This window comes from Pan paniscus, chromosome X, assembly GCF_029289425.2.
Source record: "Pan paniscus chromosome X, NHGRI_mPanPan1-v2.0_pri, whole genome shotgun sequence".
Classification (NCBI taxonomy): domain Eukaryota; kingdom Metazoa; phylum Chordata; class Mammalia; order Primates; family Hominidae; genus Pan; species Pan paniscus.
In genome coordinates, this window is record NC_073272.2 from 58,571,396 (window position 1) to 58,590,881 (window position 19,486).

Below are 19,486 nucleotides of genomic sequence, written 5' to 3' on the forward strand. Positions count from 1 at the left end.
GGGTTTCTCCATGTTGCCTGGGCTGGTCTTGAACTCCTGATCTCAGGTGATTGACCCATCTTGGTTTCCCAAAATGCTGGGATTATAGGCATGAACTACCATGCCTAGCCTGTTATTATTTTTGATAGCTTTGTCTTTTAGTCTTCACAGTAAAGATATAAGTGGTTTATATACAAGTACAGTACTATAATATTCCAAATTTATCTATGTGTCTACATTTATCAGTGAGTTTTAGATCTCCAGATGATTTCTTGCCTTTTTGTGTCATTTCCTTTCAGATTGAAGAACGCAGTATTACTTGAAAGACAGGTCTGGTGATGAATTTCATCAGCTTTTCTCTGTGAAAGTCTATCTGTACTTCATGTTTTAAGGATCACTTTGCTGGATATTCTCAAGTTAAAGATAACTTTGCTGGCAGTATTCTCAGCTTTCAGTTTTTTCCTTCTGCACTTTCAATATGTCATCCTGTTCTTTACTGGCTTGTAAGGTTTCTGCTAAGAAGTCTGCTGACAGATGTGTCAGAGGTCCTTTACATGTTATTTGGTTTTTTCTTTTGCCGACTTTAGGATCCTTTATTTGTCCTTGACTTTTGTGAGCTTGATTATTATATGCCTTGCAGTCATCTTACTTAGTTTGAGTCTTCTTGGTGTTCTTTAACATTCTTGTATTTGGATATTTATATTTTTTCTCGAGGTTTGAAACACTTTTTGTTATTATTTATTTGAATAAACATTCTACCCTGATCTCTCTACATCCTCTGTAAAGCAAGTAACTCTGTGGTTTTTTTTCCCCTACTTGAGGCAATTTTCTGGATCTCGTAAGCACACTTCATTCTTTTTTATTTTTTAATAATTTTTAAAATTTCCATTGGTTTTTGGGGGAACAGGTGGTATTTGGTTACATGAGTAAGTTCTTTATTGGTGATTTGTGAGATTTTGGTGCACGTATCACCCGAGCAGTATACACTGAACCCAATTTTCAGTCGTTTATCCCTCAGCCCTCCCTCTCATCCTTTCCAAGTGTTCCCAAAGTCCGTTGTATCATTCTTCTGCCTTTATATCCTCAGAGCTTAGCTCCCACTTATGAGTGAGAACATACAATGTTTGTTTTTTTATTCCCGAGTTACTTCACTTAGAATGATAGTCTCCAATTCCATTCAGGTTGCTGCAAATGCCGTTAATTCATTCCTTTTTATGACTGAGTAGTATTCCACTATATATATATATATATATATATATATATATATATATATATATATGTATGTATATGTATGTGTGTGCATACACACACACACACACACACCACAATTTCTTTATCCACTCATTGATTGATGAACATTTGGGCTGGTTCCACATTTTTGCAATTGCGAATTGTGCTGCTATAAACATGCATGTGCAGATATCTTTTTTGTATAATGACTTTTTCTCTGGGTAGGTACCCAGTAGTGGGATTGCTGGATCAAATGTTAGTTCTACTTTTAGTTCCCTAAGGAATCTCCACACTGTTTTTTCTAGTGGTTGTACTAGTTTACATTCCCACCAGCAGTGTAGAAGTGTTCCCTTTTCACCACATCCATGCCAGCATCTATTAGTTTTTGATTTTTTGGTTATGACCATTCTTTTGGGGGGGTAAGGTGGTATTACATTGTGGTTTTGATTAACATTTCCCTGATCATTGGTGATGTTGATCATTTTTTATGTTTGTTGGCCATTTGTATATCTTCTTTTGAGAATTGTGTATTTATGTCCTTACCCCGCTTTTTGATGAGGTTATTTGTTTTTTCTTGCTAATTTGTTTGAGTTCCCAGGAGATTCCGGATATTAGTCCTCTGTTGGATGGATAGATTGTAAAGATTTTCTCCCAATCTGTGCATTGTCTGTTTACTCTGATGACTGTTCCTTTTGTTGTGCAGAAGCATTTTAGTTTAATTAAGTCCCACTTATTTATTTTTGTTTTAGTTGCATTTGCTTTTGGGTTCTTGGTCATGAAGTCTTTGCCTAAGCCAATGTCTAGAAGGATTTCTCCAATGTTGTCTTCTATAATTTTTACACTTTCAGGTCTTGGATTTAAGTCCTTGATACACCTTGACTTGATTTTTGTATAAAGTGAGAGATGAGGATCTAGTTTCATTCTCCTACATGTGGCTTGCCAATTATGCCAGCACCATTTGTTGAATAGGCTGTCCTTTCCCCACTTTATGTTTTTGTTTGCTTTGTTGAAGTTCAGTTGGCTGTAGGCATTTAGGTTTATTTCTGGGTTCTCTATTCTGTTCCATTGGTCTATGTGCCTGTTTTTATACCAGTATCATGCTGTTTTGGTGACTATGGCCTTATAGTATAGTTTGAAGTTGGGTAATGTGATGCCTCCAGTTTTTTTTTTTGTTTTTTTTTTGTTTTTTTTTTTGTTTTTTTTTTGTTTTTTTTGCTTAGTCCTCCTTTGGTTATGCAGGCTCTTTTTTTGGTTCCATATGAATTTTAGGGTTGTTTTTTCTAGTTCTGTGAAGAATGATGGTGTCATTTTGATTAGAATTGCATTACATTTGTAGGTTGCTTTTAACAGTATGGTCTTTTTCACAATATTGATTTTCCCCATCCATGAGGATGGGATGTATTTCCATTTGTTTGTGTTATCTGTGACTTTTTTCAGCAGTGTTTTGTAGTTTTCCTTGTAGAGGTCTTTCACCCTCTGAGTTATGTATATTTGTAAGTATTTTATTTACTTTGTGGCAATTGTGAAAGGGATTGAGTTCTTGATTTGATTCTCAGCTTGGTCACTGTTGGTGTATAGCAGAGCTGCTGATTTGTGTACATTAATTTTGTATCCTGAAACTTTGCTGAATTCATTTATCAGTTCTTGGAGCTTTTTGAAAGTCTTTAGGGTTTTCTAGGTATCTGATCATATCATCAGCAAATAGTGGCAGTTTGACTTCCTCTTTACCAATATGGATAGCATTTATTTCTTTGTCTTGTCTGATTGCTCTTGCTAGGACTTCCAGTACTATGTTGAACAGAAGTGGTGAGAGTGGGCATCCTTGTCTTGTTCCAGTTCTCAGAGGAAATGCTTTCAACTTTTCTCCATTCAGTATAATGTTGGCTGTGTGTTTGCCATAGATGGCTTTTATTACATTCAGGTATGTCTCTTCTATGCTGATTTTGCTGAGGATTTCAATCATAAAGCGCTGCTGACTTTTGTCAAATGCTTTTTCTTCATCTATTGAGATAATCAGGTGATTTTTGTATTTAATTCTGTTTATGGGGTGTATCACATTTATTGACTTGCTTATGCTAAACCATCCCTGCTTCCCTAGTATGAAGCCCATTTGATCATGGTGGATTATGTTTTTGATATGCTGCTGGACTTGGTTAGCTAGCATTTTGTTAAGGATTTTTGTATCTATATTAATCAGGGATATAGGTCTGTAGTTTCCTTTCTTGGTTATGTCTTTTCCCGGTTTTGGTGTTAGGGTGATACTCACTTCACAGAATGATTTAGGAAGGATTCTCTCTTTATCTTGTGGAATAGTGCCAATAGGATTTGTACCTATGTTCTTTCAATGTCTGATAGAATTCAGCTGTGAATTTGTCCCATCCTGAACTTTTTTTCTTGTTGGTAATTTTTAAATTGCCATTTCAATCTTGCTGCTTGTTATTGGTCTGTTCAGGGTTTCTAATTCTTCCTTATTTAAGCTACAAGGTTTGTATCTTTTCAGGCATTTATTCATCTCCTCTAGGTTTTCTAGTTTATGCGCAAGTTCATAGCAGCCTTGAATGATCTTTTGTATTTCTGTGGTGTCGGTTGTAATATCCCCCATTTCATTTCTAATTGAGCTTATTTGGATATTCTCTCTTCTTTTCTGGGTTAATGTTGCCAGTGGTTTATCAATTTTATTTATCTTTTAAAAGAACCAGCTTTTTGTTTCATTTTTCTTTTGTAATGTTTTGTTTAATTCAATTACATTTCATTCCGCTCTGATCTTGGTTATTTCTTTTCTTCTGTTGTGTTTGGTTTTGGTTTGTTTTTGTTTCTCTAGTTCCTTGAGGTGTGACATTAGGAACATTGTCTATTTGTGCTCTTTCACACTTTTTGACGTAGTTTAACGCTATCAGCTTTCCTCTTAGCATCACTTTTGCTGTATCCCAGAAATTTATAGGTTGTTTCACTATTATCATTCAGTTCATAGAATATTTTAATTTTCATCTTGATTTCATTGTTTACCCAGTGATCATTCAGGAGCAGGTTATTTGATTTCCATGTATTTTCATGGTTTTGAAGATTTCTTTTGGAGTTGATTTCTAGTTTTATTCCACTCTAGTCTGAGAGAGTACTTGATGTAATTTCAATTTTTAAGAATTTGTTGAGACTTCTTTTTGGCCTATCATATAGCCTATTATGTAGAATTCTCCACGTGCTGATGAATAGAATGTACATTCTGCAGCTGTTGGATAGAATGTTTCATAAATATCCGTTAAGTCCGTTTGTTCTAGGATATAGTTTAAGTCCATTATTTCTCTGCTGACCTCTGTCTTTTCTTTTAGTTCATTTCCAGTCTTTTACTGTTATAAACAACACTCCAATGAATATTCATGTACACAAATTCACTTCATATATACAGATATAGCCATCATATGTATTTTAGAGTTGGCATTAACTGTGCACATTTTTTTTCTTTTTTTAAAATTTATTACTATTATACTTTAAGTTTTAGGGTACATGTGCACAATGTGCAGGTTTGTTACATATGTATACATGTGTCATGTTGGTGTGCTGCACCCATTAATTCATCATTTAGCATTAAGTATATCTCCTAATGCTATCCCTCCCCCCTCCCACCACCCTACAACAGTCCCCGGAGTGTGATGTTCCCCTTCCTGTGTCCATGTGTTCTCATTGTTCAATTCCCACCTATGAGTGAGAACATGCAGTGTTTGGTTTTTTGTCCTTGCGATAGTTTGCTGAGAATGATGGTTTCCAGTTTCATCCATGTCCCTACAAAGGATATGATTCCATGGCGTATATGTGCAAAATTTTCTTAATCCAGTCTATTGTTGTTGGACATTTGGGTTGGTTCCAAGTCTTTGCTATTGGGAATGGTGCCACAATAAACATACGTGTGCATGTGTCTTTATAGCAGCAAGATTTATAATCCTTTGGGTATATACCCAGTAATGGGATGGCTGGGTCAAATGGTATTTCTAGTTCTAGATCCCTGAGGAATCACCACACTGACTTCCACAATGGTTGAACTAGTTTACAGTCCCACCAACAGTGTAAAAGTGTTCCTATTTCTCCACATCCTCTCCAGCACTTGTTGTTTCCTGACTTTTTAATGATCGCCATTCTAACCAGTGTGAGATGGTATCTCATTGTAGTTTTGATTTGCATTTCTCTGATGGCCAGTGATGGTGAGCATTTTTTCATGTGTTTTTTCACTGCATAAATGTCTTCTTTTGAGAAGTGTCTGTTCATATCCTTTGCCCACTTTTTGATGGGGTTGTTTGTTTTTTTCTTGTAAATTTGTTTGAGTTCATTGTAGATTCTGGATATTAGCCCTTTGTCAGATGAGTAGGTTGCGAAAATTTTCTCCCATTTTGTAGGTTGCCTGCTCACTCTGATGGTAGTTTCTTTTGCTGTGCAGAAGCTCTTTAGTTGAATTAGATCCCATTTGTCAATTTTGGCTTTTGTTGCCATTGCTTTTGGTGTTTTAGACAAGAAGTCCTTGCCCATGCCTATGTCCTGAATGGTATTGCCTAGGGTTTCTTCTAGGGTTTTTTATGGTTTTAGGTGTAACGTTTAAGTCTTTAATCCATCTTGAATTAATTTTTGTATAAGGTGTAAGGAAGAGATCCAGTTTCAGCTTTCTACATATGGCTAGCCAGTTTTCCCAGCACCATTTATTAAATAGGGAATCCTTTCCCCATTGCTTGTTTTTGTCAGGTTTGTCAAAGATCAGATAGTTGTAGATATACGGCATTATTTCTGGGGGTTCTGTTCTGTTTCATTGGTCTATATCTCTGTTTTGGTACCAGTACCATGCTGTTTTGGTTACTGTAGCCTTGTAGTATAGTTTGAAGTCAGGTAGCATGATGCCTCCAGCTTTGTTCTTTTGGCTTAGGATTGACTTGGTGATGCAGGCTCTTTTTTGGTTCCATATGAACTTTAAAGTAGTTTTTCCAATTCTATGAAGAAAGTCATTGGTAGCTTGATGGGGATGGCATTGAATCTATAAATTCCCTTGGGCAGTATGGCCATTTTCACAATATTGATTCTTCCTACCCATGAGCATGGAATGTTCTTCCATTTGTTTGTATCCTCTTTTATTTCATTGAGCAGTGGTTTGTAGTTCTCCTTGAAGAGGTCCTTCACATCCCTTGTAAGTTGGATTCCTAGATATTTTATTCTCTTTGAAGCAATTGTGAATGGGAGTTCACTCATGATTTGGCTCTGTTTGTCTGTTATTGGTGTATAAGAATGCTTGTGATTTTTGTACACTGATTTTGTATCCTGAGACTTTGCTGAAGTTGCTTATCAGTTTAAGGAGATTTTGGGCTGAGACAATGGGATTTTCTAGATATACAATGATGTGATCTGCAAACAGGGACAATTTGATTTCCTCTTTTCCTAAATGAATGCCCTTTATTTCCTTCTCCTGCCTCATTGTTCTGGCCAGAACTTCCAAAACTATGTTGAATAGGAGTGGTGAGAGAGGGCATCCCTGTCTTGTGCCAGTTTTCAAAGGGAATGCTTCCAGTTTTTGCCCATTCAGTATGATACTGGCTGTGGGTTTGTCATAGATAGCTCTTATTATTTTGAGATATGTCCCATCATACCTAATTTATTGAGAGTTTTTAGCATGAAGAGGTGTTGAATTTTGTCAAAGGCCTTTTCTGCATCTATTGAGATAATCATGTGGTTTTGGTCTTTGGTTCTGTTTATATGCTGGATTACATTTATTAATTTGCGTATGTTGACAGCCTTGCATCCCAGGGATGAAGCCCACTTGATCATGGTGGATAAGCTTTTTGATGTGCTGCTGGATTCGTTTTGCCAGTATTTTATTGAGGATTTTTGCATCAGTGTTCATCAAGGATATTGGTCTACAATTCTCTTTTTTGGTTGTGTCTCTGTCAGGCTTTGGTATCAGGATGATGCTGGCCTTATAAAATGAGTTAGGGAGGATTCCCTGTTTTTCTATTGATGGGAATAGTTTCAGAAGGAATGGTACCCCTGGTAGAATTCGGCTGTGAATCCATCTGGTCCTGGACTTTTTTTGGTTGGTAGGCTATTGATTATTGCCACAATTTCAGAGCCTGTTATTGGTCTATTCAGAGATTCAACTTCTTCCTGGTTTAGTCTTGGGAGGGTGTGTGTGTCGAGGAATTTATCCATTTCTTCTAGATTTTCCAGTTTATTTGCATAGAGGTGTTCATAGTATTCTCTGATGGTAGTTTGTATTTCTGTGGGATCGGTGGTGATATCCCCTTTGTCATTTTTTATTGCATCTATTTGATTCTTCTCTCTTTTCTTCTTTACTAGTCTTGCTAGCGGTCTATCAATTTTGTTGATCATTTCAAAAAAACAGCTGCTGGATTCATTAATTTTTTGAAGGGTTTTTTTTGTCTCTATTTGCTTCAGTTCCGCTCTGATTTTAGGTATTTCTTGCCTTCTGCCAGCTTTTGAATGTGTTTGCTCTTGCTTTATTACTTCTTTTAATTGTGATATTAGGGTGTCAATTTTGGATCCTTCCTCCTTTCTCTTGTGGGCATTTAGTGCTATAAATTTCTCTCTACACACTGCTTTAAATGTGTCCCAGAGATTCTGGTAAGTTGTGTCTTTGTTCTCATTGGTTTCAAAGAACATCTTTATTTCTGCCTTCATTTTGTTATGTACCCAGTAGTCATTCAGGAGCAGGTTGTTCAGTTTACATGTAGTTGAACGGTTTTGAGAGAGTTTCTTAATCCTGAGTTCTAGTTTGATTGCACTGTGGTCTCAGAGACAGTTTGTTATAATGTCTCTTCTTTTGCATTTGCTGAGGATTGCTTTACTTCCAACTATGTGGTCAATTTTGGAACAGGTGTGATGTGGTGCTGAAAAGAATGTATATTCTGTTGATTTGGGGTGGAGAGTTCTGTAGGTGTCTATTAGGTGCGCTTGGTGCACAGCTGAGTTCAATTCCTGGATATCCTTGTTAACTTTCTGTCTCATTGATCTGTCTAATGTTGACAGTGGGGTGTTAAAGTCTCCCATTATTATTGTGTGGGATTCTTAGTCTCTTTGTAGGTCACTAAGGACTTGCCTTATGAATCTGGGTGCTCCTGTATTGGGTGCATATGTATTTAGGATAGTTAGCTCTTCTTGTTGAATTGATCCCTTTTCTATTATGTAATGGTCTTCTTTGTCTCTTTTGATCTTTGTTGGTTTAAAGTCTGTTTTATCAGAGACTAGGATTGCAACCTCTGCCCTTTTTTGTTTTCCATTTGCTTGGTAGATCTTCCTCCATCCCTTTATTTTGAGCCTATGTGTATCTCTGCATGTGAGATGGGTTTGGTGAATACAGCACACTGATGGGTCTTGACTCTTTATCCAATTTGCTAGTCAGTGTCTTTTAATTGGAGCATTTAGCCCATTTACATTTAAAGTTAATGTAGTTATTTGTGAATTTGATCCTGTCATTATGATGTTAGCTGGTTATTTTGCTCGGTAGTTGATGCAGTTTCTTCCTAGCCTTGATGGTCTTTACAGTTTGGCATATTTTTGCAGTGGGTGGTACCGGATGTTCCTTTCCATGTTTAGTGCTTCCTTCAGGAGCTCTTTTAGGGCAGGCCTGGTGGTGACAAAATCTCTCAGCATTTGCTTGTCTGTAAAGTATTTTATTTTTCCTTCACTTATGAAACTTAGTTTGGCTGGATATGAAATTCTGGTTTGAAAATTCTTTTCTTTAAGAATGTTGAATATTGGCCCCCACTCTCTTCTGGCTTGTAGAGTTTCTGCTGAGAGATCCACTGTTAGTCTGATGGGCTTCCCCTTGTGGGTAACTCGACCTTTCTGTCTGGCTGCCCTTAACATTTTTTCCTTCATTTCAACTTTGATGAATCTGACAATTATGTGTCTTGGAGTTGCTCTTCTCGAGGAGTATCTTTGTGGCATTCTCTGTATTTCCTGAATCTGAATGTTGGCCTGCCTTGCTAGATTGCAGAAGTTCTCCTGGATAATATCCTGCAGAGTGTTTTCCAACTTGGTTCCATTCTCCCCGCCACTTTCATGTACACCAATCAGACATAGATTTGGTCTTTTCACATAGTCCCATATTTCTTGGAGGATTTGTTCATTTCTTTTTATTCTTTTTTCTCTAAACTTCCCTTCTCACTTCATTTCATTCATTTCATCTTCCATCGTTGATACCCTTTCTTCCAGTGATCGCATCGGCTCCTGAGTCTTCTGCATTGTTCATGTAGTTCTTGAGTCTTGGCTTTCAGCTCCATCCGCTCCTTGAAGGACTTCTCTGCATTGGTTTTTCTAGGTATCCATTTGTCTAATTTTTTTTTCAAAGTTTTTAACTTCTTTGCCATTGGTTTGAATTTCCTCCTGTAGCTTGGAGTAGTTTGATCGTCTGAAGCCTTCTTCTCTCAGCTTGTCAAAGTCATTCTCCGTCCAGGTTTGTTCCATTGCTGGTGAGGAGCTGCATTCCTTTGGAGGAGGAGAGGCGCTCTGCTTTTTAGAGTTTCCAGTTTTTCTGCTCTGTTTTTTCCCCATCTTTGTTGTTTTATCTACTTTTGGTCTTTGATGATGCTGACGTACAGACGGGTTTTTGGTGGGGATGTCCTTTCTGTTTGTTAGTTTTCCTTCTAACAGACAGGACCCTGAGACCTGTTGGAGTTTGCTACAGGTCCACTCCAGACCCTGTTTGCCTGGGTATCAGCAGCAGTGGCTGCAGAACTGCAGTGGCTGTAGAACAGCGGATATTGGTGATCTGCAAATGCTGCTGCCTGATCATTCCTCTGGAAGTTTTGTCTCAGAGGGGTACCCAGCTGTGTGAGGTGTCAGTCTGCCCCTACTGGGGGGTACCTCCCAGTTAGGCTGCTCAGGGGTTAGGGACCCACTTGAGCAGGCAGTCAGCCAGTCCTCAGATCTCTGGCTGCGTGCTGGGAGAACCACTACTGTCTTCAAAGCTGTCAGACTGGGACATTTAAGTCTGCAGAGGTTACTGCTGTATTTTTCTTTGTCTGTGCCCTGCCCCCAGAGGTGGAGCCTACAGAGGCAGGCAGGCCTCCTTGAGCTGTGGCAGGCTCCACCCATTTTGAGCTTCCCAGCTGCTTTGTTTACCTAATCAAGCCTGGGCAATGGTAGGCGCCCCTCCCCCAGCCTCGCTGCTGCCTTGCAATGTGATCTCAGACTGCTGTGCTAGCAATCAGCGAGACTCCGTGGGCATAGTACCCTCCAAGCCAGGTGCAGGATATAATCTCTTGGTGTGCCGTTTTTTAAGCCAGTTGGAAAAGTGCAGTATTAGGGTGGGAGTGACCTGATTTTCCAGGTGCCATCTGTCACCCCTTTCTTTGAGTAGGAAAGGGAACTCCCTGACCCATTGTGCTTCCTGAGTGAGGCAATGCCTCGCCCTGCTTTAGCTCGTGCCTGGTGCGCTGCACCCACTGTCCTGCACCCACTTTCTGGCACTCCCTAGTGAGATGAACCCAGTACCTCAGATGGAAATGCAGAAATCACCTGTCTTCTGCGTTGCTCACGCTGGGAGCTGTAGACCGGAGCTGTTCCTATTCGGCCATCTTGGCTCCCCCCCTCCCCGCTGACCTCTGTCTTGATGACCTGTCTAGTGCTGTCAGTGGACTTTTGAAATCCCCCACTATTATCGTCTTGCTGTCTATCTCATTTTTAAGGTCTGGTAGTAATTGTTTTATAAATATGGAAGATCCAGTGTTAGGTGCATATGTATTTAGGATTGTTATATTTCCCTGTTGGTCAAGGCCTTTTATTATTATATAATGTCCCTGTTTGTCTTTTTAAACTGCTCTTGATTTAAAGTTTGTTTTCTCAGTTACAAGAATAGCTACACCTGCTTGCTTTTGGTGTCTCTTTGCATAGAATATCTTTTTCCATGCCTTTACCTTAAGTTTATGTGAGTCTCTTGAAGGCAGCAGATACTTGCTTGGTGAATTCTTATTCATTCTGCAATTCTGTATCTTTGAAGTGGAACATTTAGGCCATTTATATTCAATGTTAGTATTGAGATGTGAGATACTATTCCATTCATTGTATTATTTGTTGCCTGTATACCTTTTTTATATTGTATTTTAATTTTATGGGTTCTGTGAGATTTATACTTTAAAGTGGTTTTGTTTTGATGTGTTTCCAGGATTGTTTCAAGATTTCAGTCTCCCCTTAGTAGTTCTTGTAGTGCTGTCTTGGTATTGGCAAATTCTCTCAGCATTTGTTTGTCAAAAAAACACTGTGTCTTTTCTTCAATTATGAATCTTAGTTTTGCTGGATACAAAATTCTTGGCTTATAATTGTTTTGTTTAATGAGGCTGAAGATAGGGCCCCAATTCCTTCTAGGTCGTAGGGTTTCAGCTGAGAAATTTTCTGTTAATCTGTTTTCCTTTATAGGTTACCTTGTACTTTTGCCTCACAACTCTTAAGATTCTTACCTTTGTCTTGACCTCAGATAACCTGAGGACAATTTGCCTAGGCAATGATCTTTTTGAGATGAATTTCCCAGGTGTTCTTTGAGCTTCTTGTATTTGGATGTCTAGGTCTGTAGCAATGCCAGGGATGTTTTACTTGAATATTCCCCCAAATACGTTTTCCAAACTTTTAGGTTTCTCTTCTTCCTGAGGAACTCCAATTATTCTTAGGTTGGGTTGTTTAAGATAATCCCAAACTTCTTGGAAGCTTTGTTCATTTAAAAATTTTTCTTCTTTGTCCTTGTTGGATTGAATTAAAGCAAAACCTTGTCTTTGAGCTCCGAAGTTCCTTCCTCTGCTTGTTCTATTTTATTGCTGACACTTTCTAGTACATTTTGCATTTCCCTAAGTGTGTCCTTTATTTCCTGAAGTTGTCATTATTTTTATTTATGCTATCTATTTCACTGAAGATTTCTCCCCTCATATGTTGTATCTTTTTTTTTTTTTTTTGACAGAGTCTCACTTTGTCACCCAGGCTGGAGTGCAGTGACATGATCTCGGCTCATTGCAACCTTTGCTCCCCGGTTCAAGCAATTCTCTTGCCTCAGCCTCCTGAGTAGCTGGGACTACAGGCACCCATGACCATGCCCGGCAATTTTTTTTTTTATTGCATTTTTAGTAGAGACAGGGTTTCACCATGTTGGCCAGGCTGGTCTCAAACTCCTGACCTCACGTGATCTGCCCACCTTGGCCTCCCAAAGTGTTGGGATTACAGTTATAAGCTACCACACCTGGCCTTGTTGTATCTTTTTATTTTTATTTTTTTAAATTGGATGTCACCTTTCTCTGGTGCCTCATTGATTAGCTTAATAATCAACTTTCTTAAATTGTTTTCAGGCAATTCAGGGATTTCTTGGTTTGTATCCATTGCTGGTGAGCTAGTGTAATGTTTTTGGGGGTGTTAAACAACCTTGTTTTGTTTTATTTCCAGATTTTTTTAAAAATTTCTTCTCATTTGGTTAAGGCTATGTCTGAGGGAAGATCTGGGACTCAAGGCTGCTGTTCAGATTTTTTTTGTCTCATGTGGTATTCCTTTTATGTAGTACTCTCCTCTTTTTCCTGGGGATGTGGCTTCCTGAGAGCTGAACTGTAGTGATCGTTATTTCTCTTCTGGGTCTAGCCACCCAGCAGAGCTACCAGACTCCAGGTTGGTACTGGGGGTTGTCTTCCCAGAGTCCTGTGATGTATACTATCTTTACTATCTTCAGGTCTCTCATCCAGGGATACCAGCACCTGCTGCTGTGGGGAAGGCAGGAGAGTTAAATGGACTCTGTGAGGGTCTTTAATTGTGGTTGTTTGATGCACTAGTTTTGTGCTGGTTGGCCTCCTGCCACGAGGTGACACTTTAAAGAGATATGGAGGATCAGGTGGTAGGTGGGGCCCTAGTGCTCCCAAGAGAATATGCCCTTTGTCTTCAGCTACCAAGGTGGGTAGGGAAGGACCACCTAGTGGGGCAGGGTTAGGTGTGTCTGAGGTGAGACTCTCCTTGGGTGGAGCTTGCTGTGGCTGCTATGGCAGATGGGGGTGTGATTCCCAGTCAATGAGTTATTTTCCCAGGAGGATTATGGCTGCCTCTGCTTTGTCATGCAGGTTATCAAGGAAGTTGGGGAAGCTGGCAGTTAGAGGCCTCACCCAGCTCCCACGCAACCAAAAAGGCTAGTCTCACTCCCACCATGCCCCAATAGCACTGAGTTTGTTTCCAGGCAGTGGGGCGTGCTGGGCTGAGAACTTGCTCCAGGCTACTACTAGCCTTCAGGCTGAGAAAAAAGCAGGGCTCCCTGCCTTTGAGTCTGCACACGAGATTCACGTCATCCCCCAAGTTCTGGCCAGGAGACTTTGGGTTCAGTTGGAACTGTTACAAAGTTCAGCTGGAGGTTTCCTTCTACTATGATCTTTTCCCAGTTCCTCTGGCTACTGTGATCTTTTCCCAGTTCCTCTGGCAGCCCTCCTCAAGGAACACTGTGAGACAAGTCAGACATAGCTTCCCTGGGGACCCAGAGAGCCCACAGGGCTTTTCCTGCTTCTCCTCTACCCCTGTATTTCACTCGGCTCTATAAATTTACTCAGCTCCAGGCAAGGTCAAATCCTTCTCCCGTGATCTAGACCTTCAGGTTACTCTGTAAGGGTATGTGTTCAGGGGTACATGATCCCCCTTTCTCACTTTCACAGTTTGGGCACTCACAGTATTTGAGCTGTCTCCTGGGTCTTGCAGGAGCAATTCACTTCCTTCTCATATTTCATTCTTTTTCATCCTCTGGTAGTGTGTTTTGACATATCACGTCTTTGAGCTTACTAATTCTTTCTTCTGTTTGATCAACTCTGTTATTGACACACATGCATTTTTCATTCTGTCAATAGAATTTTTCAGCTCTAAGATATCTGTTTGATGTTTTAAAATGATTTCAGCTTCTATGGTAAAATCTCTGATGGAATTCTGAATACCTTCTCTGTGTTATCTTGCAGTTCATTGAGCGTCCATAAAATAGCTATTTTGAATTCTGCCTCTGAGAGGTTCTATATCTCTGGCACTTCAGGATTGGTTTCTAGTGTCTTATTTAGTTCATTTAGTGATATCATGTCTCCTGGATGTTCTTAATGCTTGTGGATATTCTTCAGTATCTGGGCATTGAAGAGTTATGTATTTATTTCAGTCTTTGCAATCTGGCCTTGTTCATACTAAATCTTCTGGAAATGGTTTTCCAAGAATTCAGAGGATACAGTATTAAGTGACCTAAGCCTGTGGTGACTGTAGCGATTTCAGCACTAGGTGGCAGCCTGAGCCCTGGTATGCTGCAACTCTTGCATTCTCCTAGATACACAGCCTTTGTGGACTTGGAAAAGATAAGAGAGAATTCCCTGGTTTTCCAAGCAAAGTCTCTTGCTCTGTTACCTCTCTTTCTGCTAATCAGATGGAATCTCTCTGTGCTGGGCTGCCTGGAGTTGGGGGAGAGGTGACACAGGCACTCCTATGGCCACTGCAGCTGTCACCATGCTGGGTTGCACTTGAAGCCCAGGGCTTTCCAGACCGACACTAGTACTGGAGCTCACCAAAGGCCCACAGCTGCCACTGTTTGGCTACTGCTAATGTTTATTCAGTGTCCAAATACATTTTAGTCTATAGATGGCGAATCCAGCCAGAACTTGTTCTATCCCACCAGGGCAGCAGATTGCCTTCTTCGTCAGGGTGGGTCTAATAATGATGTACAGGAACAAAATTCTGGAATTGGAAGCTTCAGTATTTGATCTGGTGCTTTATTTTACTGTGGCTGAGCTGATACCCAGTTGCAAGACCAAGTCCCTTGTACTTTTATTTCTCCTTTGCCCAAGTGGAAAGAGTCTTTCTCTGAGCTGCACTATGTGGAATTGGGAGAGGGATCACACAGGTCCTCCACACCAACTGCAGCTGGTGTCCTGCTGAATCTCAATTCCATTCCACAGCATCTGAGACCAGCAGAATGCACCCAATGACTGTACTCATGATGGCCTGGTTACCACTCAAATTTTCGAGGCCCTGAGCTACTTTAGTCAGGCAATGGCAAATTGGGCCAGGACCTGGGTTTCTCCTACTGGAGTATCAGATTCCCTTCTGGTCCAGGGCTGGTCTAAATGCTCCCTCCATGGGCACTAGTAGAAGTCTGCCTGGTGTTGCGTTCCGCTGTGACAAGGTGGCACTGGGTTCCCATGCAATCTCCACACTGACTGCACTCTTTCTCTCCCAACACACAGATTCTTCTGGCTGCCCTGTTTTAGATTGGGAAAGGGGTCATGTAGACAATGTGGGACTGTCCTTTCTATCCTCTTGAATGCATTTTTTCTTATATTTATGTTAAAACCAAGTACTGTGATCAATCACCTGACGTTTTGGTTCTTACAAAGGTATTTTTTGCATGAATACTTGTTTATTTTGGTGTTCCGCAGAGGGTAGGAGGATAATTGCTGGAGGATTCTACTAAGCCAACTTGCTCAGTTTAATTTTTATTTTTTATTTTTTATTTTTTCTCTTGAACTTCTTTCTTTCTTTTTTATATTATACTTTAAGTTTTAGGGTACATGTGCACAATGTGCAGGTTTGCTACATATTTATACATGTGCCATGTTGGTGTGCTGCACCCATTAATTCATCATTTAACATTAGGTATATCTCCTAATGCTATCCTTCCCCCCTCTCCCACCCCACAACAGGCCCCGGTGTGTGATGTTCCCCTTCCTGTGTCCAAGTGTTCTCATTGCTCAATTCGTACCTATGAGTGAGAACATGCGGTCTTTGGTTTTCTGTCCCTGCGATAGTTTGCTGAGAATGATGGTTTCCAGCTTCATCCATGTCCCTACAAAGGACATGAACTCATCATTTTTTATGGCTGCATAGTATTCCATGGTGTATATGTGCCACATTTTCTTAATCCAGTCTATCATTGTTGGACATTTGGGTTGGTTCCAAGTCTTTGCTATTGTGAATAGTGCCACAATTAACATACGTGTGCATGTGTCTTTATAGAAGCATGATTTATAATCCTTTGGGTATATACCCAGTAATGGGTGGCTGTGTCAAATGGTATTTCTAGTTCTAGATCCCTGAGGAATCGCCACACTGACTTCCACAATGGTTGGACTAATTTACAATCCCACCAACAGTGTAAAAGTGTTCCTATTTGTCCACATCCTCTCCAGCACCTGTTGTTTCCTGACTTTTTAATGATCACCATTCTAACTGGTGTGAGATGGTATCTCACTGTGGTTTTGATTTGCATTTCTCTGATGGCCAGTGATGATGAGCATTTTTTAATGTGTCTGTTGGCTGCATAAATGTCTTCTTTTGAGAAGTGTCTGTTCATATCCTTTGCCCACTTTTTGATGGGGTTGTTTTTTTCTTGTAAATTTGAGTTCATTGTAGATTCTGGATATTAGCCCTTTGTCAGATGAGTAGATTGCAAAAATTTTCTCCCATTCTGCAGGTTGCCTATTCACTCTGCTGGTGGTTTCTTTTGCTGTGCAGAAGCTCTTTAGTTGAATTAGATCCCATTTGTCAATTTTGGCTTTTGTTGCCATTGTTTTTGGTGTTTTAGACATGAAGTCTTTGCCCATGCCATGTCCTGAATGGTATTGACTAGGTTTTCTTCTAGGGTTTTTATGGTTTTAGGTCTAACATTTAAGTCTTTAATCCATCTTGAATTAATTTTTGTATAAGGTGTAAAGGATCCAGTTTCAGCTTTCTACATATGGCTAGCCAGTTTTCACAGTACCATTTATTAAATAGGGAATCCTTTCCCCATTGCTTGTTTTTGTCAGGTTTGTCAAAGATCAGATAGTTGTAGATGTGTGGCATTATTTCTGAGGGCTCTGTTCTGTTCCATTTGTCTATATCTCTGTTTTGCTACCAGTACCATGCTGTTTTGGTTACTGTAGCCTTGTAGTATAGTTTGAAGTCAGGTAGCATGATGCCTCTAGCTTTGTTCTTTTGGCTTAGGATTGACTTGGCTATGCGGGCTGTTTTTTGGTTCCATATGAACTTTAAAGTAGTTTTTTCCAATTCTGTGAAGAAAGTCATTGGTAGCTTGATGGGTATGGCATTGAATCTATAAATTACCTTGGGCAGTATGGCCATTTTCACAATATTGATTCTTCCTACCCATGAGCATGGAATGTTCTTCCATTTGTTTGTATCCTCTTTTATTTCATTGAGCAGTGGTTTGTAGTTCTCCTTGAAGAGGTCCTTCACATCCCTTGTAAGTTGGATTCCTAGTTATTTTATTCTCTTTGAAGCAATTGTGAATGGGAGTTCACTCATGATTTGGCTCTGTTTGTCTGTTGTTGGTGTATAAGAATGCTTGTGATTTTTGTACATTGATTTTGTATCCTGAGACTTTCCTGAAGTTGCTTATCAGTTTAAGGAGATTTTGGGCTGAGACAATGGGATTTTCTAGATATATAATGATGTGATCTGCAAACAGGGACAATTTGACTTCCTCTTTTCCTAAATGAATGCCCTTTATTTCCTTCTCTTGCCTAATTATTCTGGCCAGAACTTCCAACACTAGTTGAATAGGAGTGGTGAGAGAGGGCATCCCTGTCTTGTTCCAGTTTTCAAAGGGAATGCTTCCAGTTTTTGCCCATTCAGTATGATATTGACTGTGGGTTTGTCATAGATAGCTCTTATTATTTTGAGATACGTCCCATCAATACCAAATTTATTGAGAATTTTCAGCATGAAGCATTGCTGAATTTTGTCAAAGGCCTTTTCTGCATCTATTGAGATAATCATGTGGTTTTTCTCGTTGGTGCTGTTTATATGCTGGATTACGTTTATTGATTTGTGTATGTTGAACCACCCTTGAATCCCAGGGATGAAGCCCACTTGATCATGGTGGATAAGCCTTTTGATGTGCTGTTGGCTTCGTTTTGCCAGTATTTTATTGAGGATTTTTGCATCAATGTTCATTAGGGATATTGTTCTAAAATTATCTTTTTTTGTTGTTGTATCTCTGCCAGGCTTTGGTATCAGGATGATGCTGGCCTCATAAAATGAGTTAGGGAGGATTCCCTCTTTTTCTATTGATTGGAATTGTTTCAAAAGGAATGGTATCAGCTCCTCCTTGAACCTCTGGTAGAATTTGGCTGTGAATCTGTCTGTTCCTGGACATTTTTTGGTTTGTAAGCTATTAATTATTGCCTCAATTTTAGATCCTGTTATTGTTCTATGCAGAGATTCAACTTCTTCCTGGTTTAGTCTTGGGAGGGTGTATGTGTTGAGGAATTTATCCATTTCTTCTAGATTTTCTAGTTTATTTGCCTAGAGGTGTTTAAAGTATTCTCTGATAGTAGTTTGTATTTATGTGGGATCGGTAGTGATATCCCCTTTGTCCTTTTTTATTGCATCTATTTGATTCTTCTCTCTTTTCTTTAATAGTCTTGCTTCTCTCTTTTCTTTAATAGTCTTGCTAGTGGTCTTTCAATTTTGTTGATCTTTTCAAAAAACCAGCTCCTGGATTGATTGATTTTTTGAAGGGTTTTTTGTGTCTCTATTTCCTTCAGTTCTGCTCTGATCTTAGTTATTTCTTGCCTTCTGCTAGCTTTTGAATGTGTTTGCTCTTGCTTCTGTAGTTCTTTTAATTGTGATGTTAGGGTGTCAATTTTAGATCTTTCCTGCTTTCTGTTGTGGGCATTTAGTGCTATAAATTTCCCTCTACACACTGCTTTGAATGTGTCCCAGAGATTCTGGTATGTTGTGTCTTTGTTCTTGTTTGTTTCAAAGAACATCTTTATTTCTGCCTTCATTTTGTTATGTACCCAGTAGTCATTTAGGAGCAGGTTGTCCGGTTTCCATGAGGTTGAGCAGTTTGGAGAGAGTTTCTTAATCCTGAGTTCTAGTTTGATTGCACTGTGGTTTCAGAGACAGTTGGTTATAATTTCTGTTCTTTTACATTTGCTGAGGAGCGCTTTGCTTCCAACTATGTGGTCAATTTTGGAATAAGTGTGATGTGGTGCTGAAAAGAATGTATATTCTGTTGATTTGGGGTGGAGAGTTCTGTAGATGTCTATTAGGTCCACTTGGTGCAGAGCTGAGTTCGGCTCCTGGATATCCTTGTTAACTTTCTGTCTTGTTGATCTGTCTAATGTCGACAGTGGGGTGTTAAAGTCTCCCATTATTATTGTGTGGGAGTCTAAGTCTCTTTGTAGGTCACTAAGGACTTGCCTTATGAATCTGGGTGTGCCTGTATTGGGTGCATATGTATTTAGGATAGCTAGCTCTTCTTGTTGAATTGATCCCTTTACCGTTATGTAATGGCCTTCTTTGTCTC

General features: G+C 39.6%; 1 protein-coding gene across 1 annotated transcript in view; it reads left to right on the forward strand.

Annotated features, from left to right (window-relative positions):
* Positions 1 to 19,486, forward strand: part of LOC129395240 (uncharacterized) — a 110,204-nt gene that overhangs the window by 21,622 nt on the left and 69,096 nt on the right. The window lies entirely within an intron of this gene.